We start from the raw sequence: 26,332 nt of genomic DNA, 5'->3' as shown, positions 1-26,332 counted from the left end.
CCCTGCTCACTGGGTTGCTCGTCAACCAGCCAGGTTTCTCTCTGCTGGGACTGCCAGTGTCACCATCCTGTCGTGGTCCCTGCTGCTCACAGGTCTGGTGCCAGCACCTTCTGTGTGTCCAAGTGACATTAGCTCAGGTAGAAAGGCAGGGGAGGTGCTGGGGCAAGCTAGGGAGCTCCCAGAGTCCTGTCGGACTCAGAGGAGGAATTGTTTGGGGATGACTTATCTTTTTTTGAAAATTGTGTCCTCCATTTTGTAGGGCTGAGTACTGTTTTTTCCATTGGACTGGTACCTACTGTGTCTATACATCCACCTGCAAGGTAGAGAGGAAATAACAAGGAAGCAACCGCAACCTTTGCTGTTGTTCCCTTCCCTTCCCTGCATGGCCCTGCTCACTGGGTTGCTCGTCAGCCAGCCAGGTTTCACTGTTGGAGCTGCCAGTGTCACCAACCCATCCTCTCGTGGCCACTTCAGCTCGTCCGTCTTGTGCCAGCACCTGCTGTGTGTCCACGATACATTAGCCTGGGTAGAAAGGCTGTGGAGGTGCTGGGGCAAGCTAGGGAGCTCCCAGAGTCCTGTTGGACTCAGAGGAGGAATTGTTTGGGGATGACTTATCTTTTTTTGAAGAGCATGGTCAGCACTTTCAAGGCTGAGGTCTAGTCTTCCAGGTCTGGTTCCAGCTTTGCCTGGGTGTTTGTCTGCAAGGAAGACGGGAAGCAACAAAGAAGCAGCCGCATGCCCAGCTGCTGTTCCCTGCCCTCCCCTGCATGGCCCTGCTCACTGGGTTGCTCGTCAGCCAGCCAGGTTTCACTGTTGGGGCTGCCAGTGTCACCAACCCATCCTCTCCATGCCACTGCAGCTCGTCCGTCTGCTGCCAGCACCTGATGTGTGTCCAAGTGACATTAGCTCAGGTAGAAAGGCAGGGGAGATGCTGGGGCAAGCTAGGGATCTCCCAGAGTCCTGTTGGACTCGGAGGAGGAATTGTTTGGGGATGACTTATCTTTTTTGAAAATTGTGTCCTCCATTTTGTAGGTCTGAGAACTGGTTTTTCCATTGGACTGGTACCTACTGTGTCTATACATCCACCTGCAAGGTAGAGAGGAAATAACAAGGAAGCAACCGCAACCTTTGCTGTTGTTCCCTTCCCTTCCCTGCATGGCCCTGCTCACTGGGTTGCTCGTCAGCCAGCCAGGTTTCACTGTTGGGGCTGCCAGTGTCATCAACCCATCCTCTCCATGCCACTGCAGCTCGTCCGTCTGCTGCCAGCACCTGCTGTGTGTCCACGATACATTAGCTTGTGTAGAAAGGCTGTGGAGGTGCTGGGGTAAGCAAGGGAGCTCCCAGAGTCCTGTTGGACTCAGAGGAGGAATTGTTTGGGGATGACTTATCTTTTTTTGAAAATTGTGTCCTCCATTTTGTAGGGCTGAGAACTGGTTTTTCCATTGGACTGGTACCTACTGTGCCTATACATCCACATCCACCTGCAAGGTAGAGAGGAAATAACAAGGAAGCAACCGCAACCTTTGCTGTTGTTCCCTGCCCTCCCCTGCATGGCCCTGCTCACTGGGTTGCTCGTCAGCCAGCCAGGTTTCTCTCTGCTGGGACTGCCAGTGTCACCATCCTGTCGTGGTCCCTGCTGCTCACAGGTCTGGTGCCAGCACCTTCTGTGTGTCCAAGTGACATTAGCTCAGGTAGAAAGGCTGGGGAGGTGCTGGGGCAAGCTAGGGAACTCCCAGAGTCCTGTTGGACTCAGAGGAGGACTTGTTTGGGGATGACTTATCTTTTTTTGAAGAGCATGGTCAGCGCTGTCAAGGCTGAGGTATAGTCTTCCAGGTCTGGTTCCAGCTTTGCCTGGGTGTTTGTCTGCAAGGAAGACGGGAAGCAACAGAGAAGCAGCCGCATGCCCAGCTGCTGTTCCCTGCCCTCCCCTGCATGGCCCTGCTCACTGGGTTGCTCATCAGCCAGCCAGGTTTCTCTCTGCTGGGACTGCCATTGTCACCATCCTGTCGTGGTCCCTGCTGCTCACAGGTCTGGTGCCAGCACCTTCTGTGTGTCCAAGTGACATTAGCTCAGGTAGAAAGGCTGGGGAGGTGCTGGGGCAAGCTAGGGAACTCCCAGAGTCCTGTTGGACTCAGAGGAGGACTTGTTTGGGGATGACTTATCTTTTTATGAAGAGCATGGTCAGCGCTGTCAAGGCTGAGGTATAGTCTTCCAGATCTGGTTCCAGCTTTGCCAGGGTGTTTGTCTGCAAGGCAGAGGTGAAGCAACAAAGAAGCAGCCGCATACCCAGCTGCTGTTCCCTGCCCTCCCCTGCATGGCCCTGCTCACTGGGTTGCTCGTCAGCCAGCCAGGTTTCACTGTTGGGGCTGCCAGTGTCACCAACCCATCCTCTCGTGGCCACTGCAGCTCGTCCGTCTGCTGCCAGCACCTGCTGTGTGTCCACGATACATTAGCCTGGGTAGAAAGGCTGGGGAGGTGCTGGGGCGAGCAAGGGAGCTCCCAGAGTCCTGTTGGACTCAGAGGAGGAATTGTCTGAGGATGACTTATCTTTTTTTGAAAATTGTGTCCTCCATTTTGTAGGGCTGAGAACTGGTTTTTCCATTGGACTTGTACCTACTGTGTCTATACATCCACCTGCAAGGTAGAGAGGAAATAACAAGGAAGCAACCGCAACCTTTGCTGTTGTTCCCTTCCCTTCCCTGCATGGCCCTGCTCACTGGGTTGCTCGTCAGCCAGCCAGGCTTCTCTCTGCTGGGACTGCCAGTGTCACCATCCTGTCGTGGTCCCGGCTGCTCACAGGTCTGTTGCCTGCACCTGCTATGTGTCCAAGTAAAATTAGCTCAGGTAGAAAGGCTCTGGAGGTGCTGGGGCAAGCTAGGGAACTCCCAGAGTCCTGTTGGACTCAGAGGAGGACTTGTTTGGGGATGACTTATCTTTTTTTGAAGAGCATGGTCAGTGCTGTCAAGGCTGAGTTATAGTCTTCCAGGTCTGGTTCCAGCTTTGCCTGTGTGTTTGTCTGCAAGGAAGACGGGAAGCAACAAAGAAGCAGCCGCATGCCCAGCTGCTGTTCCCTGCCCTCCCCTGCATGGCCCTGCTCACTGGGTTGCTCGTCAGCCAGCCAGGTTTCACTGTTGGGGCTGCCAGTGTCACCAATCCATCCTCTCCATGCCACTGCAGCTCGTCCGTCTGCTGCCAGCACCTGCTGTGTGTCCACGATACATTAGCTTGTGTAGAAAGGCTGTGGAGGTGCTGGGGCGAGCAAGGGATCTCCCAGAGTCCTGTTGGACTCAGAGGAGGAATTGTCTGAGGATGACTTATCTTTTTTTGAAAATTGTGTCCTCCATTTTGTAGGGCTGAGAACTGGTTTTTCCATTGGACTGGCACCTACTGTGTCTATACATCCACCTGCAAGGTAGAGAGGAAATAACAAGGAAGCAACCGCAACCTTTGCTGTTGTTCCCTTCCCTTCCCTGCATGGCCCTGCTCACTGGGTTGCTCGTCAGCCAGCCAGGTTTCACTGTTGGGGCTGCCAGTGTCACCAACCCATCCTCTCCATGCCACTGCAGCTCGTCCGTCTGCTGCCAGCACCTTCTGTGTGTCCAAGTGACATTAGCTCAGGTAGAAAGGCTGGGGAGGTGCTGGGGCAAGCTAGGGAACTCCCAGAGTCCTGTTGGACTCAGAGGAGGACTTGTTTGGGGATGACTTATCTTTTTTTGAAGAGCATGGTCAGCGCTGTCAAGGCTGAGGTATAGTCTTCCAGGTCTGGTTCCAGCTTTGCCTGGCTGTTTGTCTGCAAGGAAGACGGGAAGCAACAAAGAAGCAGCCGCATACCCAGCTGCTGTTCCCTGCCCTCCCCTGCATGGCCCTGCTCACTGGGTTGCTCGTCAGCCAGCCAGGTTTCACTGTTGGGGCTGCCAGTATCACCAACCCATCCGCTCCATGCCACTGCAGCTCGTCCGTCTGCTGCCAGCACCTGCTGTGTGTCCACGATACATTAGCCTGGGTAGAAAGGCTGGGGAGGTGCTGGGGCAAGCATGGGAGCTCCCAGAGTCCTGTTGGACTCAGAGGAGGAATTGTCTGAGGATGACTTATCTTTTTTTGAAAATTGTGTCCTCCATTTTGTAGGGCTGAGAACTGGTTTTTCCATTGGACTGATACATACTGTGTCTATACATCCACATCCACCTGCAAGGTAGAGAGGAAATAACAAGGAAGCAACCGCAACCTTTGCTGTTGTTCCCTGCCCTCTCCTGCATGGCCCTGCTCACTGGGTTGCTCGTCAACCAGCCAGGTTTCTCTCTGCTGGGACTGCCAGTGTCACCATCCTGTCGTGGTCCCTGCTGCTCACAGGTCTGGTGCCAGCACCTTCTGTGTGTCCAAGTGACATTAGCTCAGGTAGAAAGGCTCGGGAGGTGCTGGGGCAAGCTAGGGAGCTCCCAGAGTCCTGTCGGACTCAGAGGAGGAATTGTCTGAGGATGACTTATCTTTTTTTGAAAATTGTGTCCTCCATTTTGTAGGGCTGAGAACTGGTTTTTCCATTGGACTGGTACCTACTGTGTCTATACATCCACCTGCAAGGTAGAGAGGAAATAACAAGGAAGCAACCGCAACCTTTGCTGTTGTTCCCTTCCCTTCCCTGCATGGCCCTGCTCACTGGGTTGCTCGTCAGCCAGCCAGCTTTCTCTCTGCTGGGACTGCCAGTGTCACCATCCTGTCGTGGTCCCTGCTGCTCACAGGTCTGGTGCCAGCACCTTCTGTGTGTCCAAGTGACATTAGCTCAGGTAGAAAGGCAGGGGAGGTGCTGGGGCAAGCTAGGGAGCTCCCAGAGTCCTGTCGGACTCAGAGGAGGAATTGTTTGGGGATGACTGATCTTTTTTTGAAATTTGTGTCCTCCATTTTGTAGGGCTGAGAACTGGTTTTTCCATTGGACTGGTACCTACTGTGTCTATACATCCACCTGCAAGGTAGAGAGGAAATAACAAGGAAGCAACCGCAACCCTTGCTGTTGTTCCCTTCCCATCCCTGCATGGCCCTGCCCACTGGGTTGCTCGTCAGCCAGCCAGGTTTCACTGTTGGGGCTGCCTTTGTCACCAACCCATCCTCTCGTGGCCACTGCAGGTCGTCCGTCTGCTGCCAGCTCCTGATGTGTGTCCAAGTGACAATAGCTCAGGTAGAAAGGCTGTGGAGGTGCTGGGGCAAGCTAGGGAACTCCCAGAGTCCTGTTGGACTCAGAGGAGGACTTGTTTGGGGATGACTTATCTTTTTTTGAAGAGCATGGTCAGCGCTGTCAAGGCTGAGTTATAGTCTTCCAGGTCTGGTTCCAGCTTTGCCTGGGTGTTTGTCTGCAAGGAAGACGGGAAGCAACAAAGAAGCAGCCGCATACCCAGCTGCTGTTCCCTGCCCTCCCCTGCATGGCCCTGCTCACTGGGTTGCTCGTCAGCCAGCCAGGTTTCACTGTTGGGGCTGCCAGTGTCACCAACCCATCCTCTCCATGCCACTGCAGCTCGTCCGTCTGCTGCCAGCACCTGCTGTGTGTCCACGATACATTAGCCTGGGTAGAAAGGCTGGGGAGGTGCTGGGGCGAGCAAGGGAGCTCCCAGAGTCCTGTTGGACTCAGAGGAGGAATTGTTTGGGGATGACTTATCTTTTTTTGAAGAGCATGGTCAGCACTTTCAAGGCTGAGGTATAGTCTTCCAGGTCTGGTTCCAGCTTTGCCTGGGTGTTTGTCTGCAAGGAAGACGGGAAGCAATAAAGAAGCAGCCGCATACCCAGCTGCTGTTCCCTGCCCTCCCCTGCATGGCCCTGCTCACTGGGTTGCTCGTCAGCCAGCCAGGTTTCACTGTTGGGGCTGCCAGTGTCACCAACCCATCCTCTCCATGCCACTGCAGCTCGTCCGTCTGCTGCCAGCACCTGATGTGTGTCCAAGTGACATTAGCTCAGGTAGAAAGGCAGGGGAGGTGCTGGGGCAAGCTAGGGAGCTCCCAGAGTCCTGTTGGACTCAGAGGAGGAATTGTTTGGGGATGACTTATCTTTTTTGAAAATTGTGTCCTCCATTTTGTAGGGCTGAGAACTGGTTTTTCCATTGGACTGGCACCTACTGTGTCTATACATCCACCAGCAAGGTAGAGAGGAAATAACAAGGAAGCAACCGCAACCTTTGCTGTTGTTCCCTTCCCTTACCTGCATGGCCCTGCTCACTGGGTTGCTCGTCAGCTAGCCAGGCTTCTCTCTGCTGGGAATGCCAGTGTCACCATCCTGTCGTGGTCCCTGCTGCTCACAGGTCTGGTGCCAGCACCTTCTGTTTGTCCAAGTGACATTAGCTCAGGTAGAAAGGCTGGGGAGGTGCTGGGGCAAGCTAGGGAACTCCCAGAGTCCTGTTGGACTCAGAGGAGGACTTGTTTGGGGATGACTTATCTTTTTTTGAAGAGCATGGTCAGCGCTGTCAAGGCTGAGTTATAGTCTTCCACGTCTGGTTCCAGCTTTGCCTGGGTGTTTGTCTGCAAGGAAGACGGGAAGCAACAAAGAAGCAGCCGCATACCCAGCTGCTGTTCCCTGCCCTCCCCTGCATGGCCCTGCTCACTGGGTTGCTCGTCAGCCAGCCAGGTTTCTCTCTGCTGGGACTGCCAGTGTCACCATCCTGTCGTGGTCCCTGCTGCTCACAGGTCTGGTGCCAGCACCTTCTGTGTGTCCAAGTGACATTAGCTCAGGTAGAAAGGCTGTGGAGGTGCTGGGGCAAGCTAGGGAACTCCCAGAGTCCTGTTGGACTCAGAGGAGGACTTGTTTGGGGATGACTTATCTTTTTATGAAGAGCATGGTCAGCGCTGTCAAGGCTGAGGTATAGTCTTCCAGATCTCGTTCCAGCTTTGCCAGGGTGTTTGTCTGCAAGGCAGAGGTGAAGCAACAAAGAAGCAGCCGCATACCCAGCTGCTGTTCCCTGCCCTCCCCTGCATGGCCCTGCTCACTGGGTTGCTCGTCAGCCAGCCAGGTTTCACTGTTGGGGCTGCCAGTGTCACCAACCCATCCTCTCGTGGCCACTGCAGCTCGTCCGTCTGCTGCCAGCACCTGCTGTGTGTCCACGATACATTAGCCTGGTTAGAAAGGCTGGGGAGGTGCTGGGGCGAGCAAGGGAGCTCCCAGAGTCCTGTTGGACTCAGAGGAGGAATTGTCTGAGGATGACTTATCTTTTTTTGAAAATTGTGTCCTCCATTTTGTAGGGCTGAGAACTGTTTTTTCCATTGGACTGGTACCTACTGTGTCTATACATCCACCTGCAAGGTAGAGAGGAAATAACAAGGAAGCAACCGCAACCTTTGCTGTTGTTCCCTTCCCTTCCCTGCATGGCCCTGCTCACTGGGTTGCTCGTCAGCCAGCCAGGTTTCACTGTTGGGGCTGCCAGTGTCACCAACCCATCCTCTCCATGCCACTGCAGCTCGTCCGTCTGCTGCCAGCACCTGATGTGTGTCCAAGTGACATTAGCTCAGGTAGAAAGGCAGGGGAGATGCTGGGGCAAGCTAGGGATCTCCCAGAGTCCTGTTGGACTCGGAGGAGGAATTGTTTGGGGATGACTTATCTTTTTTGAAAATTGTGTCCTCCATTTTGTAGGGCTGAGAACTGGTTTTTCCATTGGACTGGTACCTACTGTGTCTATACATCCACCTGCAAGGTAGAGAGGAAATAACAAGGAAGCAACCGCAACCTTTGCTGTTGTTCCCTTCCCTCTCCTGCATGGCCCTGCTCACTGGGTTGCTCGTCAGCCAGCCAGGTTTCACTGTTGGGGCTGCCAGTGTCATCAACCCATCCTCTCCATGCCACTGCAGCTCGTCCGTCTGCTGCCAGCACCTGCTGTGTGTCCACGATACATTAGCTTGTGTAGAAAGGCTGTGGAGGTGCTGGGGTAAGCAAGGGTGCTCCCAGAGTCCTGTTGGACTCAGAGGAGGAATTGTTTGGGGATGACTTATCTTTTTTTGAAAATTGTGTCCTCCATTTTGTAGGGCTGAGAACTGGTTTTTCCATTGGACTGGTACCTACTGTGCCTATACATCCACATCCACCTGCAAGGTAGAGAGGAAATAACAAGGAAGCAACCGCAACCTTTGCTGTTGTTCCCTGCCCTCCCCTGCATAGCCCTGCTCACTGGGTTGCTCGTCAGCCAGCCAGGTTTCTCTCTGCTGGGACTGCCAGTGTCACCATCCTGTCGTGGTCCCTGCAGCTCACAGGTCTGGTGCCAGCACCTTCTGTGTGTCCAAGTGACATTAGCTCAGGTAGAAAGGCTGGGGAGGTGCTGGGGCAAGCTAGGGAACTCCCAGAGTCCTGTTGGACTCAGAGGAGGACTTGTTTGGGGATGACTTATCTTTTTTTGAAGAGCATGGTCAGTGCTGTCAAGGCTGAGGTATAGTCTTCCAGGTCTGGTTCCAGCTTTGCCTGGGTGTTTGTCTGCAAGGAAGACGGGAAGCAACAAAGAAGCAGCCGCATGCCCAGCTGCTGTTCCCTGCCCTCCCCTGCATGGCCCTGCTCACTGGGTTGCTCGTCAGCCAGCCAGGTTTCACTGTTGGGGCTGCCAGTGTCACCAATCCATCCTCTCCATGCCACTGCAGCTCGTCCGTCTGCTGCCAGCACCTGCTGTGTGTCCACGATACATTAGCTTGTGTAGAAAGGCTGTGGAGGTGCTGGGGCGAGCAAGGGATCTCCCAGAGTCCTGTTGGACTCAGAGGAGGAATTGTCTGAGGATGACTTATCTTTTTTTGAAAATTGTGTCCTCCATTTTGTAGGGCTGAGAACTGGTTTTTCCATTGGACTGGCACCTACTGTGTCTATACATCCACCTGCAAGGTAGAGAGGAAATAACAAGGAAGCAACCGCAACCTTTGCTGTTGTTCCCTTCCCTTCCCTGCATGGCCCTGCTCACTGGGTTGCTCGTCAGCCAGCCAGGTTTCACTGTTGGGGCTGCCAGTGTCACCAACCCATCCTCTCCATGCCACTGCAGCTCGTCTGTCTGCTGCCAGCTCCTGCTGTGTGTCCACGATACATTAGCTTGTGTAGAAAGGCTATGGAGGTGCTGGAGCAAGCAAGGGAGCTCCCACAGTCCTTTTGGACTCAGAGGAGGAATTGTTTGGGGATGACTTATCTTTTTTTGAAAATTGTGTCCTCCATTTTGTAGGGCTGAGAACTGGTTTTTCCATTGGACTGGTACCTACTGTGTCTATACATCCACATCCACCTGCAAGGTAGAGAGGAAATAACAAGGAAGCAACCGCAACCTTTGCTGTTGTTCCCTTCCCTTCCCTGCATGGCCCTGCTCACTGGGTTGCTCGTCAGCCAGCCAGGTTTCTCTCTGCTGGGACTGCCAGTGTCACCATCCTGTCGTGGTCCCTGCTGCTCACGGGTCTGGTGCCAGCACCTTCTGTGTGTCCAAGTGACATTAGCTCAGGTAGAAAGGCTGGGGAGGTGCTGGGGCAAGCTAGGGAACTCCCAGAGTCCTGTTGGACTCAGAGGAGGACTTGTTTGGGGATGACTTATCTTTTTTTGAAGAGCATGGTCAGCGCTGTCAAGGCTGAGGTATAGTCTTCCAGGTCTGGTTCCAGCTTTGCCTGGCTGTTTGTCTGCAAGGAAGACGGGAAGCAACAAAGAAGCAGCCGCATACCCAGCTGCTGTTCCCTGCCCTCCCCTGCATGGCCCTGCTCACTGGGTTGCTCGTCAGCCAGCCAGGTTTCACTGTTGGGGCTGCCAGTGTCACCAACCCATCCGCTCCATGCCACTGCAGCTCGTCCGTCTGCTGCCAGCACCTGCTGTGTGTCCACGATACATTAGCTTGTGTAGAAAGGCTGGGGAGGTGCTGGGGCAAGCTAGGGAGCTCCCAGAGTCCTGTTGGACTCAGAGGAGGAATTGTCTGAGGATGACTTATCTTTTTTTGAAAATTGTGTCCTCCATTTTGTAGGGCTGAGAACTGGTTTTTCCATTGGACTGGCTCCTACTGTGTCTATACATCCACCTGCAAGGTAGAGAGGAAATAACAAGGAAGCAACCGCAACCTTTGCTGTTGTTCCCTTCCCTTCCCTGCATGGCCCTGCTCACTGGGTTGCTCGTCAGCCAGCCAGCTTTCTCTCTGCTGGGACTGCCAGTGTCACCATCCTGTCGTGGTCCCTGCTGCTCACAGGTCTGGTGCCAGCACCTTCTGTGTGTCCAAGTGACATTAGCTCAGGTAGAAAGGCTCGGGAGGTGCTGGGGCAAGCTAGGGAGCTCCCAGAGTCCTGTCGGACTCAGAGGAGGAATTGTCTGAGGATGACTTATCTTTTTTTGAAAATTGTGTCCTCCATTTTGTAGGGCTGAGAACTGGTTTTTCCATTGGACTGGCTCCTACTGTGTCTATACATCCACCTGCAAGGTAGAGAGGAAATAACAAGGAAGCAACCGCAACCTTTGCTGTTGTTCCCTTCCCTTCCCTGCATGGCCCTGCTCACTGGGTTGCTCGTCAGCCAGCCAGCTTTCTCTCTGCTGGGACTGCCAGTGTCACCATCCTGTCGTGGTCCCTGCTGCTCACAGGTCTGGTGCCAGCACCTTCTGTGTGTCCAAGTGACATTAGCTCAGGTAGAAAGGCAGGGGAGGTGCTGGGGCAAGCTAGGGAGCTCCCAGAGTCCTGTCGGACTCAGAGGAGGAATTGTTTGGGGATGACTGATCTTTTTTTGAAAATTGTGTCCTCCATTTTGTAGGGCTGAGAACTGGTTTTTCCATTGGACTGGTACCTACTGTGTCTATACATCCACCTGCAAGGTAGAGAGGAAATAACAAGGAAGCAACCGCAACCCTTGCTTTTGTTCCCTTCCCATCCCTGCATGGCCCTGCTCACTGGGTTGCTCGTCAGCCAGCCAGGTTTCACTGTTGGGGCTGCCTTTGTCACCAACCCATCCTCTCGTGGCCACTGCAGCTCGTCCGTCTGCTGCCAGCACCTGCTGTGTGTCCACGATACATTAGCTTGTGTAGAAAGGCTGGGGAGGTGCTGGGGCAAGCTAGGGAGCTCCCAGAGTCCTGTTGGACTCAGAGGAGGAATTGTCTGAGGATGACTTATCTTTTTTGAAAATTGTGTCCTCCATTTTGTAGGGCTGAGAACTGGTTTTTCCATTGGACTGGTACCTACTGTGTCTATACATCCACCTGCAAGGTAGAGAGGAAATAACAAGGAAGCAACCGCAACCTTTGCTGTTGTTCCCTTCCCTTCCCTGCATGGCCCTGCTCACTGGGTTGCTCGTCAGCCAGCCAGGTTTCACTGTTGGGGCTGCCAGTGTCACCAACCCATCCTCTCCATGCCACTGCAGCTCGTCCGTCTGCTGCCAGCACCTGCTGTGTGTCCACGATACATTAGCTTGTGTAGAAAGGCTTTGGAGGTGCTGGGGTAAGCAAGGGAGCTCCCACAGTCCTGTTGGACTCAGAGGAGGAATTGTCTGAGGATGACTTATCTTTTTTTGAAAATTGTGTCCTCCATTTTGTAGGGCTGAGAACTGGTTTTTCCATTGGACTGGTACCTACTGTGCCTATACATCCACATCCACCTGCAAGGTAGAGAGGAAATAACAAGGAAGCAACCGCAACCTTTGCTGTTGTTCCCTGCCCTCCCCTGCATGGCCCTGCTCACTGGGTTGCTCGTCAGCCAGCCAGGTTTCTCTCTGCTGGGACTGCCAGTGTCACCATCCTGTCGTGGTCCCTGCTGCTCACAGGTCTGTTGCCAGCACCTTCTGTGTGTCCAAGTGACATTAGCTCAGGTAGAAAGGCTGGGGAGGTGCTGGGGCAAGCTAGGGAACTCCCAGAGTCCTGTTGGACTCAGAGGAGGACTTGTTTGGGGATGACTTATCTTTTTTTGAAGAGCATGGTCAGCGCTGTCAAGGCTGAGGTATAGTCTTCCAGGTCTGGTTCCAGCTTTGCCTGGGTGTTTGTCTGCAAGGAAGACGGGAAGCAACAGAGAAGCAGCCGCATGCCCAGCTGCTGTTCCCTGCCCTCCCCTGCATGGCCCTGCTCACTGGGTTGCTCGTCAGCCAGCCAGGTTTCACTGTTGGGGCTGCCAGTGTCACCAACCCATTCTCTCCATGCCACTTCAGCTCATCCGTCTGCTGCCAGCACCTGCTGTGTGTCCACGATACATTAGCTTGTGTAGAAAGGCTGTGGAGGTGCTGGGGCGAGCAAGGGAGCTCCCACAGTCCTGTTGGACTCAGAGGAGGAATTGTCTGAGGATGACTTATCTTTTTTTGAAAATTGTGTCCTCCATTTTGTAGGGCTGAGAACTGGTTTTTCCATTGGACTTGTACCTACTGTGTCTATACATCCACCTGCAAGGTAGAGAGGAAATAACAAGGAAGCAACCGCAACCTTTTCTGTTGTTCTCTGCCCTCCCCTGCATGGCCCTGCTCACTGGGTTGCTCGTCAACCAGCCAGGTTTCTCTCTGCTGGGACTGCCAGTGTCACCATCCTGTCGTGGTCCCTGCTGCTCACAGGTCTGGTGCCAGCACCTTCTGTGTGTCCAAGTGACATTAGCTCAGGTAGAAAGGCAGGGGAGGTGCTGGGGCAAGCTAGGGAGCTCCCAGAGTCCTGTCGGACTCAGAGGAGGAATTGTTTGGGGATGACTTATCTTTTTTTGAAAATTGTGTCCTCCATTTTGTAGGGCTGAGAACTGTTTTTTCCATTGGACTGGTACCTACTGTGTCTATACATCCACCTGCAAGGTAGAGAGGAAATAACAAGGAAGCAACCGCAACCTTTGCTGTTGTTCCCTTCCCTTCCCTGCATGGCCCTGCTCACTGGGTTGCTCGTCAGCCAGCCAGGTTTCACTGTTGGAGCTGCCAGTGTCACCAACCCATCCTCTCGTGGCCACTTCAGCTCGTCCGTCTTGTGCCAGCACCTGCTGTGTGTCCACGATACATTAGCCTGGGTAGAAAGGCTGTGGAGGTGCTGGGGCAAGCTAGGGAGCTCCCAGAGTCCTGTTGGACTCAGAGGAGGAATTGTTTGGGGATGACTTATCTTTTTTTGAAGAGCATGGTCAGCACTTTCAAGGCTGAGGTCTAGTCTTCCAGGTCTGGTTCCAGCTTTGCCTGGGTGTTTGTCTGCAAGGAAGACGGGAAGCAACAAAGAAGCAGCCGCATGCCCAGCTGCTGTTCCCTGCCCTCCCCTGCATGGCCCTGCTCACTGGGTTGCTCGTCAGCCAGCCAGGTTTCACTGTTGGGGCTGCCAGTGTCACCAACCCATCCTCTCCATGCCACTGCAGCTCGTCCGTCTGCTGCCAGCACCTGATGTGTGTCCAAGTGACATTAGCTCAGGTAGAAAGGCAGGGGAGATGCTGGGGCAAGCTAGGGATCTCCCAGAGTCCTGTTGGACTCGGAGGAGGAATTGTTTGGGGATGACTTATCTTTTTTGAAAATTGTGTCCTCCATTTTGTAGGTCTGAGAACTGGTTTTTCCATTGGACTGGTACCTACTGTGTCTATACATCCACCTGCAAGGTAGAGAGGAAATAACAAGGAAGCAACCGCAACCTTTGCTGTTGTTCCCTTCCCTTCCCTGCATGGCCCTGCTCACTGGGTTGCTCGTCAGCCAGCCAGGTTTCACTGTTGGGGCTGCCAGTGTCATCAACCCATCCTCTCCATGCCACTGCAGCTCGTCCGTCTGCTGCCAGCACCTGCTGTGTGTCCACGATACATTAGCTTGTGTAGAAAGGCTGTGGAGGTGCTGGGGTAAGCAAGGGAGCTCCCAGAGTCCTGTTGGACTCAGAGGAGGAATTGTTTGGGGATGACTTATCTTTTTTTGAAAATTGTGTCCTCCATTTTGTAGGGCTGAGAACTGGTTTTTCCATTGGACTGGTACCTACTGTGTCTATACATCCACATCCACCTGCAAGGTAGAGAGGAAATAACAAGGAAGCAACCGCAACCTTTGCTGTTGTTCCCTGCCCTCCCCTGCATGGCCCTGCTCACTGGGTTGCTCGTCAGCCAGCCAGGTTTCTCTCTGCTGGGACTGCCAGTGTCACCATCCTGTCGTGGTCCCTGCTGCTCACAGGTCTGGTGCCAGCACCTTCTGTGTGTCCAAGTGACATTAGCTCAGGTAGAAAGGCTGGGGAGGTGCTGGGGCAAGCTAGGGAACTCCCAGAGTCCTGTTGGACTCAGAGGAGGACTTGTTTGGGGATGACTTATCTTTTTTTGAAGAGCATGGTCAGCGCTGTCAAGGCTGAGGTATAGTCTTCCAGGTCTGGTTCCAGCTTTGCCTGGGTGTTTGTCTGCAAGGAAGACGGGAAGCAACAGAGAAGCAGCCGCATGCCCAGCTGCTGTTCCCTGCCCTCCCCTGCATGGCCCTGCTCACTGGGTTGCTCATCAGCCAGCCAGGTTTCTCTCTGCTGGGACTGCCATTGTCACCATCCTGTCGTGGTCCCTGCTGCTCACAGGTCTGGTGCCAGCACCTTCTGTGTGTCCAAGTGACATTAGCTCAGGTAGAAAGGCTGGGGAGGTGCTGGGGCAAGCTAGGGAACTCCCAGAGTCCTGTTGGACTCAGAGGAGGACTTGTTTGGGGATGACTTATCTTTTTATGAAGAGCATGGTCAGCGCTGTCAAGGCTGAGGTATAGTCTTCCAGATCTCGTTCCAGCTTTGCCAGGGTGTTTGTCTGCAAGGCAGAGGTGAAGCAACAAAGAAGCAGCCGCATACCCAGCTGCTGTTCCCTGCCCTCCCCTGCATGGCCCTGCTCACTGGGTTGCTCGTCAGCCAGCCAGGTTTCACTGTTGGGGCTGCCAGTGTCACCAACCCATCCTCTCGTGGCCACTGCAGCTCGTCCGTCTGCTGCCAGCACCTGCTGTGTGTCCACGATACATTAGCCTGGGTAGAAAGGCTGGGGAGGTGCTGGGGCGAGCAAGGGAGCTCCCAGAGTCCTGTTGGACTCAGAGGAGGAATTGTCTGAGGATGACTTATCTTTTTTTGAAAATTGTGTCCTCCATTTTGTAGGGCTGAGAACTGGTTTTTCCATTGGACTTGTACCTACTGTGTCTATACATCCACCTGCAAGGTAGAGAGGAAATAACAAGGAAGCAACCGCAACCTTTGCTGTTGTTCCCTTCCCTTCCCTGCATGGCCCTGCTCACTGGGTTGCTCGTCAGCCAGCCAGGCTTCTCTCTGCTGGGACTGCCAGTGTCACCATCCTGTCGTGGTCCCGGCTGCTCACAGGTCTGTTGCCTGCACCTGCTATGTGTCCAAGTAAAATTAGCTCAGGTAGAAAGGCTCTGGAGGTGCTGGGGCAAGCTAGGGAACTCCCAGAGTCCTGTTGGACTCAGAGGAGGACTTGTTTGGGGATGACTTATCTTTTTTTGAAGAGCATGGTCAGTGCTGTCAAGGCTGAGTTATAGTCTTCCAGGTCTGGTTCCAGCTTTGCCTGTGTGTTTGTCTGCAAGGAAGACGGGAAGCAACAAAGAAGCAGCCGCATGCCCAGCTGCTGTTCCCTGCCCTCCCCTGCATGGCCCTGCTCACTGGGTTGCTCGTCAGCCAGCCAGGTTTCACTGTTGGGGCTGCCTTTGTCACCAACCCATCCTCTCGTGGCCACTGCAGCTCGTCCGTCTGCTGCCAGCACCTGCTGTGTGTCCACGATACATTAGCTTGTGTAGAAAGGCTGGGGAGGTGCTGGGGCAAGCTAGGGAGCTCCCAGAGTCCTGTTGGACTCAGAGGAGGAATTGTCTGAGGATGACTTATCTTTTTTGAAAATTGTGTCCTCCATTTTGTAGGGCTGAGAACTGGTTTTTCCATTGGACTGGTACCTACTGTGTCTATACATCCACATCCACCTGCAAGGTAGAGAGGAAATAACAAGGAAGCAACCGCAACCTTTGCTGTTGTTCCCTTCCCTTCCCTGCATGGCCCTGCTCACTGGGCTGCTCGTCAGCCAGCCAGGTTTCACTGTTGGGGCTGCCAGTGTCACCAACCCATCCTCTCCATGCCACTGCAGCTCGTCCGTCTGCTGCCAGCTCCTGATGTGTGTCCAAGTGACAATAGCTCAGGTAGAAAGGCTGTGGAGGTGCTGGGGCAAGCTAGGGAACTCCCAGAGTCCTGTTGGACTCAGAGGAGGACTTGTTTGGGGATGACTTATCTTTTTTTGAAGAGCATGGTCAGCGCTGTCAAGGCTGAGTTATAGTCTTCCAGGTCTGGTTCCAGCTTTGCCTGGGTGTTTGTCTGCAAGGAAGACGGGAAGCAACAAAGAAGCAGCCGCATACCCAGCTGCTGTTCCCTGCCCTCCCCTGCATGGCCCTGCTCACTGGGTTGCTCGTCAGCCAGCCAGGTTTCACTGTTGGGGCTGCCAGTGTCACCAACCCATCCTCTCCATGCCACTGCAGCTCGTCCGTCTGCTGCCAGCACCTGCTGTGTGTCCACGATACATTAGCCTGGGTAGAAAGGCTGGGGAGGTGCTGGGGCAAGCATGGGAGCTCCCAGAGTCCTGTTGGACTCAGAGGAGGAATTGTTTGGGGATGACTTATCTTTTTTTGAAGAGCATGGTCAGCACTTTCAAGGCTGAGGTATAGTCTTCCAGGTCTGGTTCCAGCTTTGCCTGGGTGTTTGTCTGCAAGGAAGACGGGAAGCAATAAAGAAGCAGCCGCATACCCAGCTGCTGTTCCCTGCCCTCCCCTGCATGGCCCTGCTCACTGGGTTGCTCGTCAGCCAGCCAGGTTTCACTGTTGGGGCTGCCAGTGTCACCAACCCATCCTCTACATGCCACTGCAGCTCGTCCGTCTGCTGCCAGCACCTGCTGTGTGTCCACGATACATTAGCCTGGGTAGAAAGGCTGGGGAGGTGCTGGGGCAAGCATGGGAGCTCCCAGAGTCCTGTTGGACTCAGAGGAGGAATTGTCTGAGGATGACTTATCTTTTTTTGAAAATTGTGTCCTCCTTTTTGTAGGGCTGAGAACTGGTTTTTCCATTGGACTGATACATACTGTGTCTATACATCCACCTGCAAGGTAGAGAGGAAATAACAAGGAAGCAACTGCAACCTTTGCTGTTGTTCCCTTCCCTTCCCTGCATGGCCCTGCTCACTGGGTTGCTCGTCAGCCAGCCAGGTTTCACTGTTGGGGCTGCCAGTGTCACCAACCCATCCTCTCCATGCCACTGCAGCTCGTCCGTCTGCTGCCAGCACCTGATGTGTGTCCAAGTGACATTAGCTCAGGTAGAAAGGCAGGGGAGGTGCTGGGGCAAGCTAGGGAGCTCCCAGAGTCCTGTTGGACTCAGAGGAGGAATTGTTTGGGGATGACTTATCTTTTTTGAAAATTGTGTCCTCCATTTTGTAGGGCTGAGAACTGGTTTTTCCATTGGACTGGCACCTACTGTGTCTATACATCCACCTGCAAGGTAGAGAGGAAATAACAAGGAAGCAACCGCAACCTTTGCTGTTGTTCCCTTCCCTTACCTGCATGGCCCTGCTCACTGGGTTGCTCGTCAGCCAGCCAGGTTTCACTGTTGGGGCTGCCAGTGTCATCAACCCATCCTCTCCATGCCACTGCAGCTCGTCCGTCTGCTGCCAGCACCTGCTGTGTGTCCACGATACATTAGCTTGTGTAGAAAGGCTGTGGAGGTGCTGGGGTAAGCAAGGGAGCTCCCAGAGTCCTGTTGGACTCAGAGGAGGAATTGTTTGGGGATGACTTATCTTTTTTTGAAAATTGTGTCCTCCATTTTGTAGGGCTGAGAACTGGTTTTTCCATTGGACTGGTACCTACTGTGCCTATACATCCACATCCACCTGCAAGGTAGAGAGGAAATAACAAGGAAGCAACCGCAACCTTTGCTGTTGTTCCCTGCCCTCCCCTGCATGGCCCTGCTCACTGGGTTGCTCGTCAGCCAGCCAGGTTTCTCTCTGCTGGGACTGCCAGTGTCACCATCCTGTCGTGGTCCCTGCAGCTCACAGGTCTGGTGCCAGCACCTTCTGTGTGTCCAAGTGACATTAGCTCAGGTAGAAAGGCTGGGGAGGTGCTGGGGCAAGCTAGGGAACTCCCAGAGTCCTGTTGGACTCAGAGGAGGACTTGTTTGGGGATGACTTATCTTTTTTTGAAGAGCATGGTCAGCGCTGTCAAGGCTGAGGTATAGTCTTCCAGGTCTGGTTCCAGCTTTGCCTGGGTGTTTGTCTGCAAGGAAGACGGGAAGCAACAGAGAAGCAGCCGCATGCCCAGCTGCTGTTCCCTGCCCTCCCCTGCATGGCCCTGCTCACTGGGTTGCTCGTCAGCCAGCCAGGTTTCTCTCTGCTGGGACTGCCAGTGACACCATCCTGTCGTGGCCACTGCAGCTCGTCCGTCTGCTGCCAGCACCTGCTGTGTGTCCACGATACATTACCCTGGGTAGAAAGGCTGGGGAGGTGCTGGGGCAAGCATGGGAGCTCCCAGAGTCCTGTTGGACTCAGAGGAGGAATTGTCTGAGGATGACTTATCTTTTTTTGAAAATTGTGTCCTCCATTTTGTAGGGCTGAGAACTGGTTTTTCCATTGGACTTGTACCTACTGTGTCTATACATCCACCTGCAAGGTAGAGAGGAAATAACAAGGAAGCAACCGCAACCTTTGCTGTTGTTCCCTTCCCTTCCCTGCATGGCCCTGCTCACTGGGTTGCTCGTCAGCCAGCCAGGCTTCTCTCTGCTGGGACTGCCAGTGTCACCATCCTGTCGTGGTCCCGGCTGCTCACAGGTCTGTTGCCTGCACCTGCTATGTGTCCAAGTAAAATTAGCTCAGGTAGAAAGGCTCTGGAGGTGCTGGGGCAAGCTAGGGAACTCCCAGAGTCCTGTTGGACTCAGAGGAGGACTTGTTTGGGGATGACTTATCTTTTTTTGAAGAGCATGGTCAGTGCTGTCAAGGCTGAGGTATAGTCTTCCAGGTCTGGTTCCAGCTTTGCCTGTGTGTTTGTCTGCAAGGAAGACGGGAAGCAACAAAGAAGCAGCCGCATGCCCAGCTGCTGTTCCCTGCCCTCCCCTGCATGGCCCTGCTCACTGGGTTGCTCGTCAGCCAGCCAGGTTTCACTGTTGGGGCTGCCAGTGTCACCAATCCATCCTCTCCATGCCACTGCAGCTCGTCCGTCTGCTGCCAGCACCTGCTGTGTGTCCACGATACATTAGCTTGTGTAGAAAGGCTGTGGAGGTGCTGGGGCGAGCAAGGGATCTCCCAGAGTCCTGTTGGACTCAGAGGAGGAATTGTCTGAGGATGACTTATCTTTTTTTGAAAATTGTGTCCTCCATTTTGTAGGGCTGAGAACTGGTTTTTCCATTGGACTGGCACCTACTGTGTCTATACATCCACCTGCAAGGTAGAGAGGAAATAACAAGGAAGCAACCGCAACCTTTGCTGTTGTTCCCTTCCCTTCCCTGCATGGCCCTGCTCACTGGGTTGCTCGTCAGCCAGCCAGGTTTCACTGTTGGGGCTGCCAGTGTCACCAACCCATCCTCTCCATGCCACTGCAGCTCGTCTGTCTGCTGCCAGCTCCTGCTGTGTGTCCACGATACATTAGCTTGTGTAGAAAGGCTATGGAGGTGCTGGAGCAAGCAAGGGAGCTCCCACAGTCCTTTTGGACTCAGAGGAGGAATTGTTTGGGGATGACTTATCTTTTTTTGAAAATTGTGTCCTCCATTTTGTAGGGCTGAGAACTGGTTTTTCCATTGGACTGGTACCTACTGTGTCTATACATCCACATCCACCTGCAAGGTAGAGAGGAAATAACAAGGAAGCAACCGCAACCTTTGCTGTTGTTCCCTTCCCTTCCCTGCATGGCCCTGCTCACTGGGTTGCTCGTCAGCCAGCCAGGTTTCTCTCTGCTGGGACTGCCAGTGTCACCATCCTGTCGTGGTCCCTGCTGCTCACGGGTCTGGTGCCAGCACCTTCTGTGTGTCCAAGTGACATTAGCTCAGGTAGAAAGGCTGGGGAGGTGCTGGGGCAAGCTAGGGAACTCCCAGAGTCCTGTTGGACTCAGAGGAGGACTTGTTTGGGGATGACTTATCTTTTTTTGAAGAGCATGGTCAGCGCTGTCAAGGCTGAGGTATAGTCTTCCAGGTCTGGTTCCAGCTTTGCCTGGCTGTTTGTCTGCAAGGAAGACGGGAAGCAACAAAGAAGCAGCCGCATACCCAGCTGCTGTTCCCTGCCCTCCCCTGCATGGCCCTGCTCACTGGGTTGCTCGTCAGCCAGCCAGGTTTCACTGTTGGGGCTGCCAGTGTCACCAACCCATCCGCTCCATGCCACTGCAGCTCGTCCGTCTGCTGCCAGCACCTGCTGTGTGTCCACGATACATTAGCCTGGGTAGAAAGGCTGGGGAGGTGCTGGGGCAAGCATGGGAGCTCCCAGAGTCCTGTTGGACTCAGAGGAGGAATTGTCTGAGGATGACTTATCTTTTTTTGAAAATTGTGTCCTCCATTTTGTAGGGCTGAGAACTGGTTTTTCCATTGGACTGATACATACTGTGTCTATACATCCACATCCACCTGCAAGGTAGAGAGGAAATAACAAGGAAGCAACCGCAACCTTTGCTGTTGTTCCCTGCCCTCTCCTGCATGGCCCTGCTCACTGGGTTGCTCGTCAACCAGCCAGGTTTCTCTCTGCTGGGACTGCCAGTGTCACCATCCTGTCGTGGTCCCTGCTGCTCACAGGTCTGGTGCCAGCACCTTCTGTGTGTCCAAGTGACATTAGCTCAGGTAGAAAGGCTCGGGAGGTGCTGGGGCAAGCTAGGGAGCTCCCAGAGTCCTGTCGGACTCAGAGGAGGAATTGTCTGAGGATGACTTATCTTTTTTTGAAAATTGTGTCCTCCATTTTGTAGGGCTGAGAACTGGTTTTTCCATTGGACTGGCTCCTACTGTGTCTATACATCCACCTGCAAGGTAGAGAGGAAATAACAAGGAAGCAACCGCAACCTTTGCTGTTGTTCCCTTCCCTTCCCTGCATGGCCCTGCTCACTGGGTTGCTCGTCAGCCAGCCAGCTTTCTCTCTGCTGGGACTGCCAGTGTCACCATCCTGTCGTGGTCCCTGCTGCTCACAGGTCTGGTGCCAGCACCTTCTGTGTGTCCAAGTGACATTAGCTCAGGTAGAAAGGCAGGGGAGGTGCTGGGGCAAGCTAGGGAGCTCCCAGAGTCCTGTCGGACTCAGAGGAGGAATTGTTTGGGGATGACTGATCTTTTTTTGAAAATTGTGTCCTCCATTTTGTAGGGCTGAGAACTGGTTTTTCCATTGGACTGGTACCTACTGTGTCTATACATCCACCTGCAAGGTAGAGAGGAAATAACAAGGAAGCAACCGCAACCCTTGCTTTTGTTCCCTTCCCATCCCTGCATGGCCCTGCTCACTGGGTTGCTCGTCAGCCAGCCAGGTTTCACTGTTGGGGCTGCCTTTGTCACCAACCCATCCTCTCGTGGCCACTGCAGCTCGTCCGTCTGCTGCCAGCACCTGCTGTGTGTCCACGATACATTAGCTTGTGTAGAAAGGCTGGGGAGGTGCTGGGGTAAGCAAGGGAGCTCCCAGAGTCCTGTTGGACTCAGAGGAGGAATTGTCTGAGGATGACTTATCTTTTTTGAAAATTGTGTCCTCCATTTTGTAGGGCTGAGAACTGGTTTTTCCATTGGACTGGCACCTACTGTGTCTATACATCCACCTGCAAGGTAGAGAGGAAATAACAAGGAAGCAACCGCAACCTTTGCTGTTGTTCCCTTCCCTTCCCTGCATGGCCCTGCTCACTGGGTAGCTCGTCAGCCAGCCAGCTTTCTCTCTGCTGGGACTGCCAGTGTCACCATCCTGTCGTGGTCCCTGCTGCTCAAAGGTCTGCTGCCAGCACCTTCTGTGTGTCCAAGTGACATTAGCTCAGGTAGAAAGGCTGTGGAGGTGCTGGGGCAAGCTAGGGAACTCCCAGAGTCCTGTTGGACTCAGAGGAGGACTTGTTTGGGGATGACTTATCTTTTTTTGAAGAGCATGGTCAGCGCTGTCAAGGCTGAGGTATAGTCTTCCAGGTCTGGTTCCAGCTTTGCCTGGGTGTTTGTCTGCAAGGAAGACGGGAAGCAACAAAGAAGCAGCCGCATACCCAGCTGCTGTTCCCTGCCCTCCCCTGCATGGCCCTGCTCACTGGGTTGCTCGTCAGCCAGCCAGGTTTCACTGTTGGGGCTGCCAGTGTCACCAACCCATCCTCTCCATGCCACTGCAGCTCGTCCGTCTGCTGCCAGCACCTGCTGTGTGTCCACGATACATTAGCCTGGGTAGAAAGGCTGGGGAGGTGCTGGGGCAAGCATGGGAGCTCCCAGAGTCCTGTTGGACTCAGAGGAGGAATTGTCTGAGGATGACTTATCTTTTTTTGAAAATTGTGTCCTCCATTTTGTAGGGCTGAGAACTGGTTTTTCCATTGGACTGATACATACTGTGTCTATACATCCACCTGCAAGGTAGAGAGGAAATAACAAGGAAGCAACCGCAACCTTTGCTGTTGTTCCCTTCCCTTCCCTGCATGGCCCTGCTCACTGGGTTGCTCGTCAGCCAGCCAGGCTTCTCTCTGCTGGGACTGCCAGTGTCACCATCCTGTCGTGGTCCCTGCTGCTCACAGGTCTGTTGCCTGCACCTGCTATGTGTCCAAGTGACATTAGCTCAGGTAGAAAGGCTGGGGAGGTGCTGGGGCAAGCTAGGGAACTCCCAGAGTCCTGTTGGACTCAGAGGAGGACTTGTTTGGGGATGACTTATCTTTTTTTGAAGAGCATGGTCAGCGCTGTCAAGGCTGAGGTATAGTCTTCCAGGTCTGGTTCCATCTTTGCCTGGGTGTTTGTCTGCAAGGAAGACGGGAAGCAACAAAGAAGCAGCCGCATGCCCAGCTGCTGTTCCCTGCCCTCCCCTGCATGGCCCTGCTCACTGGGTTGCTCGTCAGCCAGCCAGGCTTCTCTCTGCTGGGACTGCCAGTGTCACCGTCCTCTCGTGGTCTCTGCTTCTCACAGGTCTGGTGCCAGCACCTGCTGTTTGTCCAAGTGACATTAGCTCAGGTAGAAAGGCTGGGGAGGTGCTGGGGCAAGCGAGGGAACTCCCAGAGTCCTGTTGGACTCAGAGGAGGACTTGTTTGCGGATGACTTATCTTTTTTTGGAGAGCATGGTCAGCGCTGTCAAGGCTGAGGTATAGTCTTCCAGGTCTGGTTCCAGCTTTTCCTGGTTTTTTATCTGTAATGCAGAGGGGAAGCAACATAGAAGCTGCCGCATGCTCAGCATCTTTTCCCTAACCTCCCCTGCATTTCCCTGCTCGCTGGGTTGCTCATTAGCCAGAGAGGTTTCTCGCTCCTGGGGCTGCCATTGTCACCAACCTTATTTGACTTCGCCAGTGCCATTGGTAGGTCTGGTGCCCGTGACTTTTGTTTTTCCAGTTTACCTGAAAGTAGGTTTTATCTTAGTGTATGAGCTGGTGGTATGTGTGGAGTTACCAGAGTCCTCTAGTACTTAGGGGAGATATTGTTTGGGGCTCACTTATCTCTTTTGAAGTGTGTGGCCACTAGTTTTATGGCTCAGGCCAAGTGTTTTTCTATGTCTGTTTCCATCCTGTTCTGGATGACCATCTCCGTTACTGATGGGAAGCAATGAAAAAGCAGTCGCATTCTTTGCTGCTTTCCTCTGGTTTCCCCAGCATTGCTTTTTTCTTTCGTTTTCTTCTTAGCCTTCTTTCTACTTCTGATTTTGTCACTAATCCCTGTTCATGTTTTTTTTTACGTTGGTTGGTCTGGTGCCAAGAGCTGCTGTGGCTCCATGTCTTATTAGAGGAGGTGTAAATACTTGGGAGATGCTGGGTCAGGGTGGGGTGCTTGCAGAATTTTTCAGGACCTTGAGTATGAATTATTTTGGTCTGACTTACCTGTTTTGAATTAATTGGGCACCAGTTTGCAATGCTGTGCTCATGTGTCTTTTCTCATCTTGTTTCATCTTAATCTATACGTCCACTTGGAAGGCAGAGGGGAATAAAGAATGAGGGAAGCAGCTGCATGCCCTGCTGCCTTCCCATGCCATCTCCAACATGGACTTGCTCACTAGATTACTCTTCTGCAAGTGATCTCTGGCTAGCACTACAGCATTCTTTGTTTCCTTGGTACCTTCTTATTCTTGTTGCATGGCAACCGTCTTATTCCACCCCTCCTGACATCACTGGCATGGTTTCTATAACTGGTGGCTCTTTGTGTTTGGGGTACTGCCTTCCACCATCTATTTGACAAGAATTGTCTAATGAAGAAACAATCAATTCAGTTCTTTACCTGTTTTTGCCTTATGGCACTTTGGCTATCTCTGCTTGAACATCTCAACCCCTCTCCTTTCTCACATCTCCACCTTAGGCTAGACATATGGTGATGTGAGGCACAGTGATAGCAGGGAGAGGGTGGTGTTTGTTCCTCACTACTCTAACTTCTTCAGGCCCCATCTGGAGCACTGCATCTCAATCTTGAGTCCGCAGCTCAGGAAAGAAGTGGAGAAGGTTCAGAGCTCTCTCTTTCTTTGAGGAACAAAAACGGATCCACAGAGCAGTGGTATATGAAGACAAAGCTAGGCTGAGTATTGCATCTTAGTGATGCACAAGTGTTAGTCAAATGGCGAGATGACAGTGGAATAAGGAAACAATTAAACTTCAATAAAAGAAAATAAGAAATAACATTCCAGTCAGATCTAATCACATTTGTATAGCATAACTTTCAAATTGGAAGTCTATAAAAACCAGCCACATCTCAGCCAGTTTGTCTGGCATCTGTCCTGTATAATAAGCCAGAGGTTCCCTGTGGCAGAACTCCAAGGCAGTTTGAAACCAGGTCTGTAGTGTGGGGGTGGCACTGAGCCACATTTCCAAAGAGGCAGGATCATTTTTCTGGTGGGAAAGGTCAAGCAGTACAGAGCCATGAGGGATTAGATTCCCTTTTTTGGCTTTTTCTCCATTCTTATTCCTTCAAATATATTTCTTTAAATAGCAATGTTAATTCACAAACAGAAAACTGGCATTATATTGATGCTAATGAGCCATTTAAACTGACAAGCAGCAGAAAATCTAGAACCCGGTCAACCTGGCTTATATCATTATAAAACAGCACAGAATTTGATAGATTGCTAGTTACCTTTCCCTTGTCCTTTCCCAATGGTTTAAATTTTTACTTAATATAGATTAAAATATATATATATGTAATGGATGATATTATTCCTACCTTTTGTTTTTGATATGTGAAAGGCAAGCATGAATATAGTAGTTAACTTAACATTTATCTTCCATTTTAAATAATAACCTTATTCATAATGCATAAATGGACTCCATATGCTACCAGACAGTAATTCCTAACATTCATTATGGGAGCACATATGGGAGCTGTGCTCACTCAGGGTAAAATCCTGACTCTATTGATGTCAGTGGCAAAATTCCCACTAATTTTCTAAGGGCCAAGATTTCACATTTGATGTTCAGTCACTCTGATAATAAAAGAGCTGGTGTTGAGAAATAAAAATAGCATCCTGTCTTCTTGTTCTCTCTTTCTTTACCTCACATAAGTTTGAGCAACAACTGGGTTATCACTGAATTAATGTAATCCAATATCTGAGTTTTCTAGCTTGCATTAAGTATTTTGCCTGGAGTGAGATGGATGCAGATTTACAGTCATAATAGCCACACAGTTGTCTATAAATGTTAGTCGTGACAATTATTTCTGAGAAGAGGAAGAGATTACTGAGAAATAAAAGAAGAACTAATGTGCACTGAAAAGGAAGTGCAGTATGGAGCTTTCCAGCAAGAAGTATGTCTCAGGGAAACCAAGTGTGTGGTATGTTTTGCCACAGTCTTTGCATCATGACTGGATTTGGCCCAACAAAAAATTATTCCGTGTCCCCCTTATTGTGTGTAGAAAGTTTATAACAGGCAGATGTGGAGCAGAGATACAATGATTGTAATTTTGTTGCACTCAGCGAGAACCAGAATAAAGCTCAAATTGCTGTTAATTACTGCACTGCTGTTACATTACTACAATGTGTCTTGCCCACAGGACAAAGGAAGTCCTTTGAGAGGAATTTTAGCGAAACTGGCTGGATCACTATTTTTACTTTTGAGTTAGATGAGCTTAATATTAACTATTCCAGACATGGATGGATGATTTTCAAGACTGACTCTGATTCAAATTCAGGTATCTTGAAAATTCATGCTGTTAGATTCTCTGGAAACATTTCACATACTGAGTGCTTTAAATACAAGTGACCAAACTATATTTTCTTTCCAGAGCTAGCAAATAATTGACATTCTGGTTCACAGAACAAATGAAAGTATTTTATTGAATGTATACACATTTTAAAATGTTCACAAATTAAAATTGAACATCAGCTTGAAATCAAAAATCAGCAT

The 26,332-nt window shown here is 52.1% G+C and overlaps 2 long non-coding RNA genes across 3 annotated transcripts in view; one reads left to right on the top strand and one right to left on the bottom strand.

Annotated features, from left to right (window-relative positions):
- The window catches only part of LOC116232825 (uncharacterized), a 405,094-nt gene that overhangs the window by 113,067 nt on the left and 265,695 nt on the right, over nucleotides 1–26,332 (top strand). The gene's annotated exons all lie outside the window — the stretch shown is intronic.
- On the bottom strand, nucleotides 22,816–25,057 carry LOC149917263 (uncharacterized). Its single transcript, XR_016468033.1, has 3 exons — nucleotides 23,828–25,057; nucleotides 23,286–23,542; nucleotides 22,816–23,145 (listed from the first exon to the last, which is right to left on the bottom strand). It is a non-coding gene; the product is annotated as an uncharacterized LOC149917263 (long non-coding RNA).

This window comes from Phasianus colchicus, chromosome 7, assembly GCF_987193195.1.
Source record: "Phasianus colchicus chromosome 7, bPhaCol1.hap1.1, whole genome shotgun sequence".
Lineage (NCBI taxonomy): Eukaryota > Metazoa > Chordata > Aves > Galliformes > Phasianidae > Phasianus > Phasianus colchicus.
Note: the sequence above shows the minus strand (reverse complement) of the source record. Positions and strands in the feature narration are given on the sequence as shown.